Here is a 21,487-nt window from a genome sequence, read left to right on the forward strand (position 1 = left end):
CTGCATGTACCACCAGTTTGTTTCCTCCCAAAATTCACATGTTGAAATCCTAACCCTCAAGGTAATGGCATCAGGAGCTGGGGGCCTTTGGGAGGTGATTAGGTGTTGAGGATGGACCCTTCATGAACGGGATCAATGCCCTTATAAAAGGGACCAGAGAGAGCTCCCTTCACCCCTTCTACCATGTGAGGACACAGCAAGAAGATGCCATCTATGAACCAGAAAATGGGCCCTCAACAGACAACAAACCTGCCAGTGCCTTGACATTGAACTTCCCAGCCTCCAGAACTATGTGAAATAAAGTCTTGTTTATGACCATCCAGTGTACAGTATTTTGTTATAGCAGCCTGAATGAACCAAGACACTCATCATCAGGGCTGTTGCATCCGCCCCTTCCCACCACAGTCTCACTAAAGCAACCGGAAAGAGGCACCAAATACGTCCCCCTTTGTTATGTTAGTAACACAGTCATGTTATAATACAAAATAAACTAAGCAATGTCAAACAGATCAACATAATTATTTAGTATGACATAAACCTCTTCCAAATGCACATGCAAATTTTTTCATTCTTTACCTTTTAAAAGCCTTAAAGCTTAAAGTGAAAATTAGTATGAAAAAAAAACAAATTTCTGAATGGTAATTTGTCAGTCTATACCAAAAGATTAAAGATACATATCTTTCATCACACAATTCCACTTTCAAGAGCATATCTCAGTCTGATAAACTACAGCGTGGTTTGAAACAGTAATTTTCATCTTGGAGGTATGTGAGAATACTGATTCCTGGGCCCCACCCCAAGACAGCCTGATTCAACTGGCCTGGGATAGGACCTGGGCATCTGCATTCTGCACTCAAGATTGGGAATTCCTGGTTTATAATATAGAAAACTAGAAACAGCCTGAATACTCAACAGAAGAGGACTAGGTAGATAAATTTATAATGACAGAGACATACGATGGAATACTAGACAGTTTAAAAGTAATGTGGCATTAAAAATATCATTAAGCATACCTATGAACATGGGCAGATACTTCTAATGTGCTGGTAAGTGAATAAAAAACAGGTGCCAGCACATATATATAAAAGTGTATATATAATATGATCCCCTTTGGGGAAAAACATGTGTATAAGAGAGAAATTCCACTATCTGGAATGAAATGCATTACTTTTCAATAGCCATTATGTCTGAGTGCAGAAAGATTTAATTTAAATACTTTTGTTCATCTGTATGCTCACGGTAAACAAAGTATTATTGACACCATCTTCTAAAGTTCAAAAATGCTGCTATATATCACTTGTAAGTTTTAAACATTTTAGTACTGTTCATATAGATTTCACCTCACACCCCACCCCACCCTGCCCCAGCAAATAAATCCATATACACAGACCCACTCAAACTCTCACCTGCAGATTTTCAGAGTACACTACATCCTGCCAAGTCTCCAGCGTGAAGAACAACTTTTGCATAGGTTTCATCTTTCCTTTGTATTAATAGGTAACAAAGTCTGGCTGCCTCAAACTCAGAACATCCTTGCAACACTGTTACACCCACTGATCTTCCAAGTTCACCTTCACAAATGTGCAAGGGATGAGGGGGACAAGGACCAAGTCACCAGCACCACTCCTGATCCCCCAGATTCCAGCCCAGGTAAACCATTCAGCATCATTGGTCAAAGGTATTGGGTATTGGGTACTGATTCAAATACTTCCAAAATATGTATGTGTTTTCCCAAGCAGCTGTTACTCCCCAGCTTGAGGAAAGTGCTGAGTTACAGATGATGGAGTATGAAACACTGAGAGAGGGCACACCCTGTGCCTTCGCAGCAAGAATGGCAGAGCTACAGTGGCTTTGGTGTTTTACTTCACCCACTTTTATGCCTACTCTTTTCTTAGTGCCCCCTTCCCTTATTCACTGCATCAAAGTGATCCACTGAAAAGAATTAAGTCAACTGCAGAGTTCCAGATAGCTATCCTCAGGAGTTTTGAAACTTAAGATGAAAGCAGTCAGGGAATTAAGACTAAATCCCGAATATGTAAGAAAAGGGCTTTCCCACGTGGCACAATACACGTACTGTCTGCTTCACAGGTCCAGCCTGGTAGCAATCAGGCAGGATACCAGAGCACGCAGGAAATCCAAAATTAGGTTTTACTACCTATAATGGAAGATTTACGGGATGGTTTAATTGGTAGTCTCAGGACTAAAACCTGAAGCAGGGGAACAAAAACATCTTTCTGGACACAGTCAATGAGCCCACGTGCACCCCATGACACTCGCTTATAGGACACACAGGCCCGAGGCTGCAGGGGACAGAGTAAGGCCACAACTCCTCCTTCTCCCAACCCTGATGCACACCAAAGCCAACAACATGCTATTTCCTGTTCCTTTTATTTAAGAGGCAAATTTGTTTCTTGTGGTAGAACGGGTCTTCAAGCTACACACACAAACTCAGGTGTTCCACAAAACAAAAGAACTCATTCAATTCAGTCCTCCCCTGTATTTCCAAACCACAGGGGCAACGCTCACAAGCTGCAAAGAGGATTCCACCCCACCGGGAATGCATCGGTCTGCACCTGTCTGTTGCCATTTTCAGGGTTAGCAGGGCCACTGGAAAATTTCCTCAGTACCATTTTGGGTCAAGGTAAAGGATAATTGAAGTGCATGTTTCTGTAAATTCCACGTGTTCAGAGAGATTTCAAGTAAACACAGGAAAATAAGAACTGTGGGCTTCAGCCATATGTTGGCTGGCCACGTGGGGCAGGAAGAACACACACTGTCCAGGCAGTGAGTAACTGAAAACCAAGTGCCCACAGACACCATCTGCTGCCAGAACTTGGGAAGCTGGGGTCCCAAGGGACAGTCCCCTCTGCTCACCCTCTCCCCTCCTTTCTTTCTCACCCTCTCAACAAACTTTAGTGGAGTTGGCTTTTTTTCCTAGAGGCCTTCATAGCCACTTTTTCCCCTCTCCAGGTGGTAGCCTGGGACCTACTGTGCAGAAGGACACGCAGGTCTAAATTGAGGTCAAGCCAGGAAGAGGAAGAAGTGCAGAGCAGGGCAGCCACTGGCTTCTGAAATCCAATGGAAGAGGCGGCACCATTTAGTAGCATGACATTCTGTCTGCAAACCACCATGATGATATTGTTACTAAGTAGAAGAATCCCTTTTAAAAGAACTTTCGATATATTATAACATACTATAACAAGATGGGAAGACATTTTTCCTTTTAATAAATTGATTTTCGTAAAGGAGATTTCAACTTTCCAGTGATGGAAGTACTTTTCCTGGCTTCCACTTGTTTTCTGAAGGTTTCCATTTGGGTGTGATTTCTTAGCAAACAAGAGCCTTCCTAAACATTGCCTGCAGACATCTCGGTCTAGAAACACCTTATAAGGAGATCAACGTATAACACAGTCTTTTTCTACCTAGAGAATTAGCATAGGGTGAAATTTGGTATGACAGGGGTCTTCCCTGGATTCCTTTCAATGTAGTCCAAGGAAGAACTAACTTAGGCTGCATTCTATTAAGACAAGGTTATCACAATATTTACAAGATTATTCATCAGGATTATATCAATTAAAAATTTTGGGGAAAAAAACTGCCATACAAAAATCATATTAAAATTGAGCCAAGCAGTGAAACAACTCTGAAATGGCCTAGAAATAACATGTATTTGATATTCACTTTTTCTGAATACAGATGTGATCTTCATGCCATCATTGACCCCAGGTGGTGAGGATCATTAATGTTTCTAGAATCCTACACTGGGCTGCTGATGCCTGTAATCCTAGCATTTTGAGGGGCCGAGGCGGGAGCATCTCTTGAGCCCAGGAGTTAGAGAGCAGCCTGGGCAACACAGCGAGACCCCGTCTCTACAAAAATATTTTAAAACTTAGCCGGGCATGGCAGCATGCACTTGTAGTCCCAGCTACTTGGGAGGCTGATGTGGGAGGATCATTTGAGTGTGAGAGATGGAGGCTGCAGTGAGCTGTGGTCACACCACTACACTCCAGCCTCAGTGACAGAATGAGACTCTGTCTCAGAAAAAAATAAACGATTTTAAAAATTTTAAAGTCTTAAAAATAAATAAATAATAAATTCCTACACTGTTGTACAGTTAACGGCCCCAATTACTAAGCTCAAAGGGAATTCCCCAGAAAAGGCAAGAAAAACCTAAGTGTGAACCATGGCTATAGAGAAACAAATATATGGCTTGTAATATAAATAGGTTTCATATACATAAGAGTGTAGGCATACATTGCAATATATGATCTCATCTGACCCTGCTACCAAATAAACCACAATGTGATTTTGCTACTGTGGAATCCACTGTGAAACGAGTCATATTTCAAAGAGGTATTTTTAGTGATTTTTAAGGGCAAGCATTCACAGACTTCAGATCTGGGTTCCACGTGACCATGACAAGCACTTGGTCAGTTCTGCGGCTTGGGCTCCCAGTTCAATCTGTGGATCACCACTGACTCAAACTAACTCTATCTGTAAGATGATTCAAAAGAGACAATTTGGAAAAACAGAAGGGAGGAAAGACTTGAGAAAGAGTGAGCTTTTACAACTAAACAGTGTTTGCTTGAATTTAAACACCACTTAAAACATAGACAACAAAGACGAAAAGCATCAGTGAAAACGTATGTCCCTTTTACATTCCAAATACAGGCCCAGAAAGCAATAAGCAAAAGGCACAGCTGGGCTCTGTATAGCCGACTTGTTGATGTTTAATGCAGGTACCGCTCTGATCTCAGCCCCCAGATAGAAGCATATACCCTAGTGATGGCCCAGGAAGACGTCTACCAGCACAAAGCATCACCACACTTCCCACATTCTGAGCTGGATGCAACCATTCTCTTAGAAACCTAGTCTTGACTGGGTGTGGTGGCTCACGCCTGTAATCCCAACACTCTGAGAGGCCAAGGAGGGCGGATCACTTGAGGTCAGGAGTTCGAGACCAGCCTAGCCAACATGACGAAACCCTGTCTCTACTAAAAATATAAAAAATCAGCTGGGTGTGGTGAAATGCACCTGTAATCCCACCTACTTGGGAGACTGTGGCACAAGAATTGCTTGAACCCGGAAGATGGAGGCTGCAGTGAGCAGAGATGGCACCACTGCACTCCAGCCTGGGTGACAGAGGGAGTCTCTGTCTAAAAAAAAAAAAAAAAAAAAGCAAAACAAACAAAAACAAAACAGTCGCTTCTGCACTCATGGTAACATCCTTTACTATTTAATCTCTCCTAGAAGACAGGGCATTGCCACACCATTACTCACTTGAAGATGAGAAGTGGAGGATTTGTTAGGACTGCAGGTGATGAGGAGAGACTCAAACAGAATGTTAGATTCTGACCGATCTGCTCTGGTTTCACACACTTCTTTCCCTTCCTAAGAATCTGCTTTTCCCTTCATGTACTTTTTCCTATTTTCAGTATCACTGGGTCATTTCTAGTAACTCTGCTTAAGTGATCCTGTCAGCTACAGGGCGTGGGTGGGTTATTCAGCTCTGCCTCACAGAACACTCACCCTCCATCTCTGAGTCAGTTGCCTTTTAATGGAAATACTATTCACTGATCATGTTCATAAAAACATAGGCCGGCCCGGTTTTGTTTCTCTTGACAATGGCCCAGGTGTTTTTCTCTTCTGATTGAGTTTTGGGGTAAGCTCAGCATCGTTGTTGTTGTTGTTTGTTTTATTACATTTCCATTTTTACTGGAGGGGAAAGATCAGAGTCAATGTGATCCAGCTGCTGCACGTCAGTCCCGCCACACGACCTGCACTGTTACATCCAAAGCGTGCAGGGAAAAGGCTGCGTGCTCAGGTCCGGAAGTTCATAAAGGCAGCCTCTCCCATCAGCTCACCGGTGGATGCCAGCCTCCATGCCGCCTTGCTCTCTCTAGGCTACTGGTTTTTGCAACCTTCTGCTTTTGTCCACTCGTAACTTTGATAAGTACCGTGTCACCTTCTCATACGTGGAAAACGTGTGGTCAGCGATTCGGCATGTTTAATGGTGCTTGAACAATACAAAGGGGAGCTGTCATCCATCTTTTGTTTTCTCATTATCAGTTTTCAGGCCACGTTCTAAACAAGGACGACAACCAACAGAACATCATTCCCTGGTGTCCCAGTCTTTGCTTACTTTGAATCTCCTCACCATCTTCAGTCCTTTCTAAGATCACGTACAGGCATCCACCGTCTTTTTTCCTAAACAGAATACTTTGCAAAGTCAAGTATTGGCATTGCGTATTTAAGCCACGCATCCTCAAGGAGGCTAAAATTAGTTCTTGAAGGATGAAAAAAGTCTTATTCCTTTTCTGTATAAAGCACAGATATACCTAAATGTAGACATACGTATATGTATAATGCAAAGTACTAAAACAGTATATCTGTGGTATTAAATTTTCATGTGAGGAGGGACAATTAGGAAAAAAAAATCAGAAAATGCTTTTTAGGAGGTTGATCTTGAAAACAGGAGGTTGGTCATGAAAAAAAAGGTTGAAAAACACTAATTTAAGCCTAAATGTAACTGCATTACAAAATGTCACTACTTCTTGCTGGTTTTGGCACCAGTGCCTCAGGTGACACAGAAATACTAAGTTTTCTTTTATTCTGATATGCTTAAGGTATCCCCAAAATGATTTCTCTAAGTTGGGAATTGAAAGGGTTATGTTATACTCATTCACTCTTTAACAAGTCACATACACGTCACCTCCTATTTTAGAAGCCAATGGGTATAAAGCACAAGAAATAAAACCACTGAAAAAGCAAAAAATAAAAAGGAAAGAAATAAAGACTCGGCACTCTGACACAGATGAAGCAGATGATTATGTTTATTTAAAACAGCAACTTATTTTTTAATATCTATGAACTAAAGATTTCTCAGGACATCTTATTTCATGTTAAGTGTCCAATGCAGCAATCTTTGCCTTGCAAAGCCCATTACAAATAGGCTTGTGCATTCCAGAAAGGAAGCACGCATTTAACTTTCCCAAATATGTAATATGCAATTCTTTTTTTTTTAAATTTTTTACTTGCTTGGAGCAAAGACTGAAAGCAAGTATTTAATCTTGCTTCCTTTGCCAGTGCAAACGTAACTAATTCTGATCCTCATTTCCATTTCTTCCTTAATCTTTTTAAATCAGGGTTGGGCCAGCATTTACTCCCAACCTTTTGGAGAAGTAGCCTGTATTTCAAATGGGGCCGCGATGCTACTGCATGTTGTCCTGACCAACGCTGTCCTGATCCTTGCTGGAGAAAGAAATGGAGGCGTTTTACTCACAATCACAAAGCTTACGTATGCCAGCATTACAGAATGCAAAAAATAACTTTGCAACAATCTGAAAGGGTAATTTATGGAGCGTGGACAGTAAATGGGGTATGTTTTCTGTCCTGAAAATCCCAGATGAGGGCAGGCTTATGAATAATTTTCAAAAATCAGGAAGTCTGTGGAAATCCCTGCTGTCTTATAAAGATTGCACCGTGCTCATCGCATCTCCCACGGCCTCTGCCTCCTCCACCTCCTCCGAGGTTCCTTGGTCCTGACTCCTAATGGCAAGGGCCAAAGAACACAGGCACCTGCCTCCAGCAAATCCACTCCGATTCCCCCTCATTCCCAGACACAAATTTCCATGAAAACCAGACAGAGGACAGAAAGCAGGGGCAGGATATTCCAAAAGCACTTCAGATCTGCAGCCTGATTTCATTAGACTCGCTGGCTTGTTTCTTTTAGTCCCTGGGTGTGTTGACTGCAGGAGAAACCTCACTAAAGATGACACTTCAGAACTGTGAGTCCGAACACTTGGGGAAGGACGTGCCCAGGAGGAAGGTCTAGAAGCTCAGAGACAGTGAGGAAGGGGCATTGCTCAGCGATGCTTAGATGCCTTCATGAGCTGACTCTACTGGGAGTCACTCGTCATGTCTCTGAATCCACCCACACATCCCTATAACATATGAAAACTGTTCAGCCCAAAGGAAAAAATAAACTCGATGGTTCTCATTTATCCAAGTTTAACTAAACCCAACAGTTTCCAAGAGTACATTTCAGCCATTTCGCACCCGCAGATACCCAACCTGAGAAGCTGATGGGGAACGGCTGTTTTGGCATCACCGAGGGCTGCGGCAGGCAGCACCCAGGGGGTTTTTGTCTCCCCTGTGGCACTGCAGCTGAGAGCCACACCCATGAGCTGACGACGTAGCGTTTCTCTCAAAGGTCTCCCTTGATGATGTGGCAAACTGCAAGGACCAAGCACAGAGGCACCTGGACACCAACCCTTCCCTGCGAGCCACACAGCCAGTCAAACGTTCTGGTTCCCAGGGATGACACGCTTTTTCCGACAAGATTTTAAGCACATGTGGCTTACATCAATGTGGTCTCGTATTCATTGTGTGTTGAGACCACTTGCCTCGCACGTTCTCATATTTACACATGTTCACTGAACGTAACCTCAAGTGAATTATTTAAGAAGCCTTAATGTGCTTCAGACTGCTCAAATATAATTTAGACTTTAAATTAAATTTGTACTCTGATACGAAACTGCAATGCTTGAATGCAGCTTACGGCATCAAGCGGACGTGCAGGAGGCCTTGGAATAGAATTTCAGTTACCTCTAAAGGGCTCACACCTGGTGTCCCACGTTCCTTATAGGACGAAACAAGATTCGACTACAAAATCCAACTCATTGCCTACATTTGAAAGCCGGGGAGCCTGCAGTACACAAGACAAAGTCTTGCTTTTCCATTTGTCCTTAGATGACCCTACAATGAAGCATCGCTACACACCAGAGACGTATAATGCTAGACGCGAGAACACACAGCCATGCTCCTTGGTCAGAGGTTTTGGGTATGGTTGGGTATTTTAATAAACCACAATATTCCTTCTCCTTCACTGCTTGGTTACCAATAATTGTGCTGCATTAGGTGTAAAATTCAATATGGTGATTAGAGTCTAGAGAAGCCACACTTATTTTATTTAGCAGTTTTTGTTTTATTTTATTTTTACAGTAAGCACTGCCCACCGGGAAAAATAAACCAAAATAAAAAGAGTGAAATTCCCTTATTATGCACCAGCGATAATGAAAACAAACTTATCTACAAAGAACCACAGACGAGAAATTTGCCTAGAGACCAGCTACTGGAACTAAAAACAAATTTCTTATTCAGGAAAATGTGAATGAGTAAGAATCTGCTAGTGAAGTTTCTTACTTTGCACAAAAAATTAAATGAAATCTTAACTTTAAGAGTAGCATAGGCTGGGCACGGTGGCTCAGCCTGTAATCCCAACACTTTGGGAGGCTGAGGCAGGAGGACTGCCTGAACTCATGAGTTCCAGACCAGCCTGGGCAACATGGCGAAACCCTGTCTCTACTAACAATACAAAAAATTAGCCGGGTATGGTGGTGTGCACCTGTAGTCCCTGCTACTCAGGAGGCTGAAGCAAGAGAATCGCTTGAACCCAGGAGGCGGACGTTGCAGTGAGCCAAGATCGCACCACTGCACTCCAGCCTGCACAACAGAGCAAGACTCTGTCTCAAGAAATAAAAATTAAAAAAAAAAAAGAGTGGCATAGTTAAAAGGGTAGAAGGTTACTCAATGACACATCATGTATAGTACACATATAGCACATTGATAATAACAAATGGCATGTAAGCACTATGGATTGACTTCAGAAGACTTTTCCATAAGCTTCAGTATCGCAAACGAAGGGAAAGGCCTGTGTTATGTGCAACCTGTCATGATCAAATAGTGTGAATATGTCCTTGTAAAGGTTAATTCTATAGCAATACATTTAGTTGATGTGCTTTCTTCCTCTGGGATTCTAGCACTTTAAGAATGCCGTTCTTCAAAATAATCAATTGTATTATTCTCAAGAAACATGCAAAATAAGAAATTTGTCATCAAGCTGGAATTATCTTTAAATAGAGGATATTCAAATAGCATTTTTATGCCTGGAGTTGTCGCAGCATGATTCCAGCAAAAGCCGCACTATTTGTCAGCGGGCACACAGAGTTTTGGCCTGAAATTCAGTATTTTATTTTACCCTTTAAAAGCATGAAGTGACTCAACAGGAAATTATACATACATTTTTCCCTCCAATGTAAAAACTGCAGATCTAGTACCGAACATGTCACGCTGGCATTCAATTTTCTATTGCTATCATATCTGGTTCCTTAGTGACATAAGGTCACAAAACTTCTACTCCTGTGGCCAAGTGACATAATAGATGTTGTGGTTGCTCATTATATTAAATTTGAATTCCTAAGCTAAACATTCTAGACCTGCACTATTCGGCATGGTGGCCACTAGCCACATGTGACTATGGAGCCCTTGAAATGTGACCAGCCCAGATGGAGACGTGCTGTAAGTATACACTACACAATGGATTTTGAAGATTTCATATAGAAAAAAATAAAGTCAAATATCTCATCCATATTTTACACTGATTACATTTGAAATGATAGTATTTTCAGCATGTGTTACAAAAATTACATTATTAAAATTAATTTCACCTGTCCCTGTCTTTTTTAATTTGGCTACTGGAAGATTTAAAACTACCCCTGAGGTTCATGTTCTATTTCCTTTGCCCAGCACTGCCAGGACCTTACACAGACTCTGCCTCCACGTCACTCGCTCCCTTCCGGTCACTTCCGTAACAGGCCCGCTGCTCTGACCAAGATAACTACACACAGCAGAGTCCCATGGGTGGATCTCAGCATCCGCCTGCCTGGTTCTGATGCTGCCCTGGCTCCCACTACTGTGTGACTCCAGGCAAGGCGCTCAGCACTCCTGAGCCTCACTGCTATTCTGGAAAATGAGGACAATTAGAGCACCTCCTGCAAAGAGCCACAGTGAAGACAGTCCTGGCAACGTGTCTCCTGTGGCTATACCATCTGGTGAGTGCATGTCACCTGCCACCTTCCACAACATCACACCTCTCCCTTCCCTTATGTAAGACTGCTTTCTTCCCTACCTCTTAACTTTACACCTGAGATATTGAAGTAGGTGTCTGGTCTGATCCCTCCAACACTCCAGAGGATTTGGTCAGTTTCCACACTGTGTGACCCACTCCCAGGTAACACTTCCACTCTCCAAACACACCAGCGGGCCTGACTCCCCCACCCTCCTGCCCACTGCTATCTCTACCATTCCCGCCAATCCAGATCCAACACGCCATGGCACAGCTCAAGGGCCTCCGCCTCCGGGTAGCATGCTCTGATCCTCTGATCTTCCTATGGAATGGTGCAGATTGCTTTTGGATTGCATGATTCTATTTTATGTTATTTATACTCTACCTTGTTCCCAAAAAGGGACTCAAAGTGTTCTACAAGGATATATGCAATATGACAAGGTTGTTTAAAATTCAGAAGCAAAATAAAAAATAAAGATGAAGCTAAAGGGAAACAAGGGTAAGAACATAAACTCGAGCTAGGAATGCAATGGCCCGCCAGGCAGTCCTCAGGGTCTTACGTATCTGCTGGAGTTGGGTCATTCACGTGTCTCCAAATAATGAAATCCAACCAAATGCTCAGACAATGACTCCTGATGCTAAGGCTAAAAATGAAATCCTCCAATGATTCCATAAGAAAGAAGGACCTGTGTGATAGCAAGCATGCCCATGAACGGCCCTACAGCAAACCCAGTGTATTGCACGAGGCTGTCTCCCTGCTCGGGAACATCTCCTCCATTGCCATACAGTCTAGAGCCCTGTTCACTGCCATGCTGGCCCAGTTCAACCAGGTGGTCCCACTGAGGATGCCACTCTTGTTGGTGTGTGAACTCATCTCCTTCGAGATTTCATGATGCGCACATTCACCCCCTTTCTAGATTTCATGACACAAGCATTCACCCCTTTTCTAGATTCTATGGCAAGTATGTTCACCCACTTTCCAGATTGCACGGCATTCGCACTCACCGCCTAGATTCTAGATTCCACGGCATGCACATTCGCCCACTTTCTGGATTCCACGATGTGAATGTTCCCCTCCTTTCTAGACTCTGTGCTGTGAATGTCTGCCCCAATTCCATGGCATTCTTGCTCACCTCCCTTTCTAGATTCCATAGCATGCGAATTCATCCTCTTTCTGGATTTTGCCTCCCTGAAGGCACTGTGCAAGTCTTCTGCATAGTGTCTTGCATGAAGTCTTACACAGAACATAAGGCAAAAACATGGACTAAATGGACAGCTTGCCTTCCACCATACAGTTTGTAGCTTCTAGCCTCCCTTCCTTTGCACGTGCCTTTCCCAGGATCCGGAGCACCCCCTCTGTGGATGGAGTCCTGTACCTTCTCACCTTGAGTCAAATCTGACTGCCCACTGATCTCTGCCTACTCAGCATTCCCTGAATTCTCAGGCATTCCACTTGTCCTGTATTAATTTCCACCTGTAGGTATTTATCCTAAGGACACCGCATTTAGAGTGTCCTTGCAAGAGGGGATGCTCCTCTCTTCAACTAAACTTAGCTATTTAAAGTAAAAAGGGTGGTAGTTTTGTTTACCTGTTAACACAACTCATGGAAGAGAGAAAAATTCAAGCATGCCACTAATTGCTGCAGTCAGATAGACAGGTGGATAGGCGGGCTCCATAGAGGAATGTTCTGGCTTCTCCCACTAAATTTGCGGTTGTTTGTCTAATCTCTAGACGTGTCCCGTGTCTTAACAGTCCCTGTATGACTTATGCTCCCACCTCTTGTTTGGGACAGTGCTCTCATTTAATAGATGCTCAACATATTGTAATTAAGAAATGTATTTTCACGTTGCTTAAGACCAATAAAGAACAATTAATACAATTTAATGCTTAATTTTGCAAAGAAAAAGTTTATATTGATGCTAAATGCATTTACAAATGTGCTCGTAATGTACAAATACAGCCCTTACTGTGGGTTACATATACTTATGAAATGATTTTATTGACTTACCTTTGGTTTTACAATTTGGCTATGGGGTACTTAGAAGAAACTGCCTTTGTGGGACATTCTGTCTAATCACTTATACTTACAAGCCTTAGAAAAATGCAAAAATATATTCAGTTTCATTAAGAGATATTCGATCTTCAGAACTGATACTATTTCATCCATAAAATCCTTTTACTGGCTGGGCGCAGTGGCTCACGCCTATAATCCCAGCACTTTGGAAGGGCGAGGCGGGCAGATCACCTGAGGTCAGGAGTTTGAGACCAGCCTGGCCAACGTGGCGAAACTCTGTCTCTACTACAAAAATTACCCAGGCCTGTTGGCAGGTGCCTGTAATCCCAGCTACTCGGGAGGCTGAGGCAGGAGAATCATTTGCACCCAGGCAGCAGAGGCTGCAGTGAGCCAAGAATGTGCCATTGCACTCCAGCCTGGGCAACAGAGCAAGGCTCCATCTCTAAATAAATAAATACATAAATAAAATCCTTTTACTTTGATACCTCAAGTAGTAATCAATAATATCCCTCTCTGTTCTAATGGCAGGGCCTTTAGGTAAGGTTTCAGAATTTGGGATAAATACTAATAATATGCTGATCTAACATCTCTTCTCCAGAAGTCTCCCTAGATTTGATTTTTACTGTCATTATTTCTATTTTAAAACTCTGTAGTGAAGTAAGTTTTACTGCCGGGGTCAAATAGACTAGAAAGTACTTTTCAATACTGAAGAAGCAAATTTTTCCTCCACTTTTGCTTATTCTGTCCTCTTGCTGCTGTATCTTGAACTGCAGAAAAAGCAAGCCTTGCACAAGGCAAGTTTAAACTTTGTGCAATTATAGAGCCAGATTTGTAAATCTGGCAGCAGGCTCACATCAGCTTTGTGAGGTTGGGTATAATTTTAATGAGAATCCATTCAACATATGAAATCTTCTTAGAATGTTTCTCAATTAGCACTTGGTTTCTTTTCAAAATGTTTTTACCTCATTTCCTAATAAAAGAAATCTCAGCTTTCTGATACATTTAATTAAAAAGTTTCACGTTGAGATTGTAAATGTGAGTGGTTTCTGTTTCAAAACATTTCATTTTGCTAGTACATCCTTCACTTATTATTTATACTCTGCTTAGATCTCTGCATTTCCCATGCAAAAATCCTGAAACGCACCTTCTTCAGTGCTGAGGTCTAAAGTTTTCCCTTCCTAAGTAGTGCCACAGTCATCCCCTCTTCCCCCCACAGGGCCCTCATAATAGCTTCTTTCAGTCCTTCCTCTGAACCCTGAGACCCCCGTTCACTCTCATGTCAAGCAGAATTCCAAGCCTTCACTGCACACAGAGGTGGGTCCAAGGAGGTATCCCGTGTTTCTGAAATTCCTGCTTTGCCTGTGCCTAAGCTTCCCGATTCTCCCAAGAGTCCTCATTTAAGAACACAATGCAATGCTAGCATTGCAGCATTGCGCTAGCATTCAGCATCTCCCACCATACATTGCAAATGGATAATTAGCTTGATTGCCAGGAGATTCACCTGCTATCCCCTCTTCTCACCCTTTAGCAATGTGTGTGGAACGCACTTGGCTCCGTACAAATGAATTGTGTGTGAGGGGTGACATCTGACTACGAACAACTAAAAAGAACAATTTAATCAGGCCAAATTCCCTTCAGGCTTATTGAGGCTTGAGTGTGGATTCTTAAAATGTAAGCAGCACTGTCACTGTAACCATGAAACAGTCATTGTTTTAAGAAGTGAAGTTTTGGGGGACAACAACATGACCAACAGACTCTACCTCAGCATCCAGTTCCCAGATTAGTTAATACAAACTTGGGCCCCACTTTTCAACAGAAGCACAGCTCTAAGTAAAGGCTGGTACCCAGCTCTGCCCCCTCAAATTATTTGGTGAACAGGCCAAATGGGAGGAATTGCAGGTAGTACTGCAGAATCTGCCTGCCTTGGAAAACAGGCTTTCCATGAAATATAGTTTTAAGGTCCCCAGAGGCCAGGGCTCTCTCCCTCCCCTACTCTTCACTGCGCCCCCCGCCAACCCACACGTGATGAGAAACCACTGCCCCTGCAGAGGCCCCAGCAGCAGGCAAGGGTCTGTGGAAGAAAGAGAGGAATATTACAAAGGGGTTTCTGGCTGGAGGGGGGTTCCAGGGAGGGCAGAGAGGTTCAGGCTCCAAAGCTGGCAGCAGCCCCTACAGATGGAAAGCTCCAGTGACAGGACCCATGAAAGGACACTGCAGAGCTTGTCCCATGTCATTGGGCCATCGAGACATCAAGGGCTGCCTGGATTTCAGGAACTCACATCTGCAGACGAAGAAGGAACAGCACGTTCCCATTGCCAATTTCAATCAATTTATTAAACTAAGGCAATAGGTAAGTAACAGATTTACTAAGCTATTGGGATTCCCTTACTGTCCATCTTAGTTCAGATGGAAAGATTCACAACACCAGCTAATCTGATTCCAGGATGCAGCTTCTGACGGTGCACAAGCTAATATTTCCTCAAGATAGTCACACAAACCTCCCTGCCAGGCGTGCAGAAAAATGTGCACGCTCCAATTTAGTCTTTCTTTTACTTTCCAACTTTAAGTACTTTAGTGAGCCCCAAGAATGCATAGCCACTCTTTCCACCCAGTTAGAGAGAAAACTAATCTTTCTACCAATAACGGAGAATCACTTAATTGAATTAGGATGATAGTACTTCACTAAATAAGGCTTCGCTCCTTTGCTCCCCTGCTCTCAAAACTGAGGTTCAAATGCATTTCTACACTTTCAAATGAACATGTGGGAACTTTTGCTGAATGCTCACATCAAGTGAAAATAAGGGTTTCCTATTTTTTAAAAGTCATTCTATATATGCCTGTTTTCTTTCCTATTTCTTAGAGAGACGGCTTTTCCCCCCGAGTATGTTTTGCAGGGGTAATAATTACTGCAATAGTGTTATCCTTAAAAGGGAGCACATATAAGACAAAAGCAGGTATAAAAATCTCATTCCCACTAAAACAATTCAAAATCATAGGTTAGGCTTTAAAAGGAAGCAACTACAAATCTAGGTTTTAAAAACCTTTAGACACACTAAAGATTTGTCCCAGATCACATCTGATGTCTATTTCTCTGGGATAATAACAAAAAAAAAGGTGATAAATTAACTCAAATGGCCTATTTTACACACTTGAAGGATATTTCCATTGTCTCATATAGCCATTCTGAATAGGACAGAGTCACATAATGAAACTTCCTTTGCACATTCTCCTGAACACGCACTGAGTCAAGATAACCAAACCCCTTACTTTCATTGTAAAATTACTGTTTCTCATACGCAATCAGGATCTCCCAGATTATGACATGCGACCCTAAAAATAGGAGAACTTAAAAGTTAGTTTAAATCTAAAACTTAGATCCAGCGCTCCATTTTTAGACGCACCCTTTAATTTCTTGGTGTTGTCTACATTTTACTTACACTTAAATTTAGCAAAGTAATTTTAGCTCACCCTCCTTCACTACCTTCACTAGACTTTGCAATGTCACAAACATGAAGCATTCAAGCCTCTTTCTAATATGAAAATGTTTTAAATAAAAGATAAAGTTAAAAGGGAAAGATCCCCCTTTTAACTTTAACTTTTAACTTTTTTTAGCTATGTTGAAGAACTGGTTCGGGTGACAGCCCAGCCATTGGAAAACTCCCGCTGTTGTTTATTTACAAAATAACTGCTTTCAATCAATCATTGTGAGAGGTCCGTACACTGACAATGCATAATGGACAACTAATTAACTGACCCCTAATAAGGGTGTGGGAAATACCAGGGAGAATGCTATCGTGCAAGGAACAGCAACAATATGGAGGGGTGGCTGGTCACTGCCAAGCATGAGCATCCCCGAATACCGCAGTGATTTTCAGAGTTTTCAAAAAGCCCTACTCACACCACTGCCACTAAGTATCATAATCATCTGAAACTGTGCCCCAAAGATCTGAACGTCCCTGTTACATCAGCCTATTTTTCTTACAAATGTTGCTCCTAAGGTTCAAATTCAAGGTGTAGAACATTAAACAATAGCTGTATTGTGAAGGACCATGCTCCCTGGGAAAGCCCAAGTAACCTTACACACTGGGGAAGGAAAAAAGAACTCCTTTGCCATACTCCTGCTCTCTGGAAAACTGCTCGGACGCAAGGGGTAAAGAAGCAAAGAGGTGACAAAAAGAGACCTGCATTCAGAGAGATCAGCTGTCAACTTAAACTGAGAAGTGACCTGATGCCTCACAGAGCTGGGATTTTGCCACCTTGACCAAACTGCTTCCCAGACTCCATAAGTCTCATTAGAAACGTAGGTGGCTCTGTGTCGACACCTTCTCAATGGAGTTCTATGAAATAACAGGCATCAGACATTTATTCACTATGACAGTGTCTTCCCACCACTCCAGATCCTATGACTGGGAATGACTTGCTATCGGTTTTTGCCTGGGAATAGGAAACGATTCCAGAAACATTAGCTCTTCTGTTTTGAGAAGAAATAAATCCCCCCTTTTATTTCTTTTTTGTTTAAAGATAGCAAGATAAAAATAAAAACTAATATGACTTTTAGAAAAAAAAAGTGTTGAAAGTTTCCTATTACCCTACTTACAATGTGAGATACATTTAAAAGATACATAACGTATAACATTGTAGAATAGTATGAGAGTTACACATTCCTTCTGACGTCTTTCAGAGATGCTTTCCTTCTTACTTATGTATCTGGTATTCCATTGGGATCTTAGGTCTTACCACAAATAAAATATCTGATTTTATAAGATTAAAACTCAACAAGGTTTTTCTTTAATATCAAAACAAAACGTGGAACGTGGAGGGGGGAATGTTTATATACAGGTGTGAATGCAGCCCCTCACACAATCCCTTCAATGGTAAATGCTAATTTTCTAAATTTTAGCTAAAGATTAAATCACCAATAATTCCTCATGAAATAACAGATAAAGGTGAAATAATGTACTACAATTCTACTCTAAATTTTTTTAAATAAAATGAAGTAATTAGAAAATGTTACAAAAGAGAAGAAACTGGAATTATAAGTGCTACTGGAATTATATATTCCTTAACAAATATCTCGAGACAGATTACCCATTTGCTAATTTAGTGTACTTTCCAAAAGCCACTGACCCAAACCGAAGCTAGGATTACCAAATGGCAAATAGGATTTGTGATGTGTGTAGCTCTTCTAAAGCCTTTCTTGAGAATTGTAAAACTTGATATATTAGCCACAAGTTTACATAGCTCACTGTCTCTGCTAGAATTAGAATTTCGATGGTGTAATTAGCTTATTAATAATTTGACACATGGTGAATTAATTTACATGGTTGGGTTCTTCGCAACGTCTGTTGCCTGATCCTCCTGTGGATGAAGGCTATGAGCTCTGGCCTGCCCCGGGAGCGGGCACCAGCCAATGCCAGCGGAGCAAGGGTTAACTTTGGGACTGTGACAGTTCTCCCTTCAGGGGCTCTAAACTACTTGGAGAGAATGGAAAACAGTCAAAAATAGTCCCAAAGGTAAATAAACTCTGTGTCCTATGTATGTCACCCAGGGAAGAATAAAATGTATTTTTATTCACATTGAAAGTTTTCTGAACTACAAAAGCTATAGAGACATGTACAGAGTGAAACCTGTAGCACACAGGAATATGTTATTTTGAAAGATACAGGAAACTATCTTTAACGATGAGTTGTATTAAATCCACATCCTCATTGAAATTGTTTATCCATTTTATTGCGCAGTGTAGTCTGCTATTAATAACAGCATTTGTCCTGTACTTAAAAGATAATTAATGCCTCTATGCATCTATGCAACATACCATAGCAATAAACAGACGATGTATTTCAGACAGAAAGCAGGTAAGGCTAGCTGATAAAATACAGACTCTATTTTTTTAACATGCCAAGTTTTGCAATTAGGTTGGTAAACTGGAGGCAAATAACAGCTGCAGGCTGAAGAACGGAAAGGTGAAAAGACGGAGACTGAGAGTGGGAAAGGAAAGGGACCGCTCCTGGCGCTGAGAGCTGGTCCCAGAGCCGGTGTTGCGGGGTGTGCGGGAAGGCGCCGTCGGGGGTCATTCCACCATCAGGACCCAGCGGACAGTGACAACCCAGCCTCAAACCTGGTCCCTACTTTAGGCCAAGCGTCAGCTTTTTTAGTTCAACCCTGATTTCCATTCCAGACAAGGACAAATAACCTCTTGGTCGGGGCCCCAGATGAAGTCCCCGCGGTGTGCTCTCCTGGCCCTTGTCAATTTCGGGGTGCCCCCTCCTCTCCATCCGCACCCGACTGCACGCGCCTCCCTGGGACCCCGCACTGGCGAGCCGTCCCTCCCGGCGCTGTACGCCCCACCTGTCCCGGCGCCGTCGGAAGAGCCCTGCAGAGTGCGCCCCTAGGGCCACCCCGCTGCCTTCCTCCCTGTCCCCGCAGCCGCTGTAGCCAGCGTGGGAGCCGGGCAAGTCGCGTGGGGCGCGGGACTTACCGAGAGGTTAGCGCCGCCGTCGGGGGAGGGCGTGTCCCGCACGTGTGTGTCCGCGCGTGTCCGCGCCCGCGTGTGCCAGCGCGCGTGCCTTGGCCGTGCGCGCCGAGCCGGGTCGCACTAACTCCCTGGGCGCCGAAGGGCTCAGCCCATGGTGTGGGCGCCGGGCTCAGGGAGGCTCCGGCTCCCGCCAATCGCGGAGCAGGGCGGCCGCCCCGACGCGCGACTTGCGAACCCGGAGTGCGCGCCGGGGGCGGGGCGGGGACGCGTGGGCGGGAATGCACGCGCGTGGCCAGGTGCGCGTGGGTGCGAGCGCGCGGGAGTGTTCGAGTGCGCGCGTGTCCGTGTGCGCGTGGGTGTGGGTGTGCTCGCGTGTCCGTGCGCGCGCCCTCGGGGCCAAGAGCGTGGGCGGCGCGGGCAGGTTTGGACACTACGCGCCCTGCTCGGGTTTAGGACGCGGCTGGCGGCTCCGGGAGGAAGAGGAGGAGGAAGAGGAGGAGGCGGAGGAGGAGGAAGAGGAGGAGGGAGGCGGAGGAGCAGAGGCTGGGACGGCCGGAGGAGAGAGTCCGGCCCCAGCAGGAAAGGCACCCAGGACGCGACTACTGGAGGGGCGAGGAGCAAGGGAAGGACCAGAGGGGAGGAGAGGGGGTCAGGGGAGGGAAAGTGTGGGAGGGGGAGCCGCGGGGGTGCGCGCTCCTCCTAACTCGGGGTCGCTTTTAGCGAGAAGTGATATTTTTCCAGCCTCAGTGAAAACCGTTGCAAACATTGAAAATAGTAAAAGTGAAAACGGTTGCGACACTAGACGTTTATAAAATGACCGCGGACTGCCTTCGATGCTGATGAGAACTGGGACGACGTCGCGCAGAGCGTCCGGAGGGAGAGGCGCGGTGCCCGGGACCTCGGTCGTGGGGAGGAGCGGGATACAGCCGCCGGGACGCGGGGATGCCGAGGGCACCGCGGCCTGGTCTGACCGACGCACGCGGTGACAGCCGCCCTTGGGAGACGACGGCGTCTGCAAGAAGCAGCCTCCAAAGGGTGCAGCAAGGAGGCTCAGCTTGTCCGCCTCCGGGGCTCGGGGCTAAGCCCCTTCCAGAAGTTTTCGTTTCTACGCGAATTCCGACCGCAAAATCGAGCTTACCTGAGCGCCGCTCCTCTTCTCTCATGTCCCTCGGGGGCCGTCACGACCGTCCCGGAGCGATCTCTAGGAACCTGTCCGGGAGCGATCTCTTGCACACTCTCCCCATTCCGACCAAGTGAAAACTACCCATGTCCCTCCCTCTCCAAACTTTAACAGCCAAGAATTTCAGCAAACAGCCAGAAAGAAAGCTAAGTCTCCCCCCGCCCCCCACCCCAAGGGAAGGGAGGGAATAAGCACTCCTTTAATTTGAAAAATAATAATTAAAACTCCCTCAACTTTTAAGGCCGAGCAACATAATCTATTAATTGGTCGCTATTAACATGCAGTTTTATTGACCATAGCACACAGAAGTCTGATTGTGAGGGAGGAGTGTTTTCAATGAAAGTGGAGTTATTTTAGCTGCAGACGTGTTTACATTTCTGTGGTTTAGTCTATAACTTTCTCTTTTTCTTGCTTCAGAATTCTGCTCCATGAAGCAAAGCCCTTAGCTCCCAGACATTCCAAAAAGTCTGCCAAAATAATAGAAAAAAAGAGAGGGAAGAAAAAACACACGGAGACCCCCAAGTCTGGGTCAGGCTCAGGGTTGGATGTGGGCAGGGTGAGTGTGCCCCCTCCCCGCGCACTTTCCAGTTAGGAAAAAAAAAAAAGTTTCAGGGCTCCATTTCCTGTTTGCTGGGGGAAAAAAATAAAATGGACCTGAGCAGCTGAGTTTAGAAACCGTCTTTTCCAGTACCTATAGGTTCTGAGAGGATCTTTAACCCTAGAGATGCCAAAATGAGCTCATTAAAATGTGAGACTCCAGCCAAGGAAGTTTTTCCCCTGTTAAGATGGACAGCCTTCGTGAAACTACAAATGCATTCCTAGGAAATTTCTTGAACGATCAGGCACGCCATGGTAGTTGGGATACAAGCCCACCTCTCCATAGGTGGCCAAGAGAAGATACCAATAAAAATA

The 21,487-nt window shown here is 44.0% G+C and overlaps 1 protein-coding gene across 3 annotated transcripts in view; it reads right to left on the minus strand.

Annotated features, from left to right (window-relative positions):
- The window catches only part of ERG (ETS transcription factor ERG), a 277,876-nt gene extending 256,792 nt beyond the window's left edge, over window positions 1-21,084 (minus strand). The window contains exon 1 of one of the 3 annotated variants that reach the window (XM_004062800.5): window positions 20,534-21,084. The gene's annotated coding sequence lies outside the window, so the exon portion shown is untranslated. Of the gene's footprint in view, window positions 1-19,398; window positions 19,632-20,533 lie in introns of those variants that run through there. The other 2 variants (XM_055373832.1, XM_004062799.4) reach the window with 2 other exon arrangements.
- Between the last annotated feature and the right edge of the window lie 403 nt (window positions 21,085-21,487).

Source organism: Gorilla gorilla, chromosome 22 (assembly GCF_029281585.2).
Source record: "Gorilla gorilla gorilla isolate KB3781 chromosome 22, NHGRI_mGorGor1-v2.1_pri, whole genome shotgun sequence".
NCBI classification, from domain to species: Eukaryota; Metazoa; Chordata; class Mammalia; order Primates; family Hominidae; genus Gorilla; species Gorilla gorilla.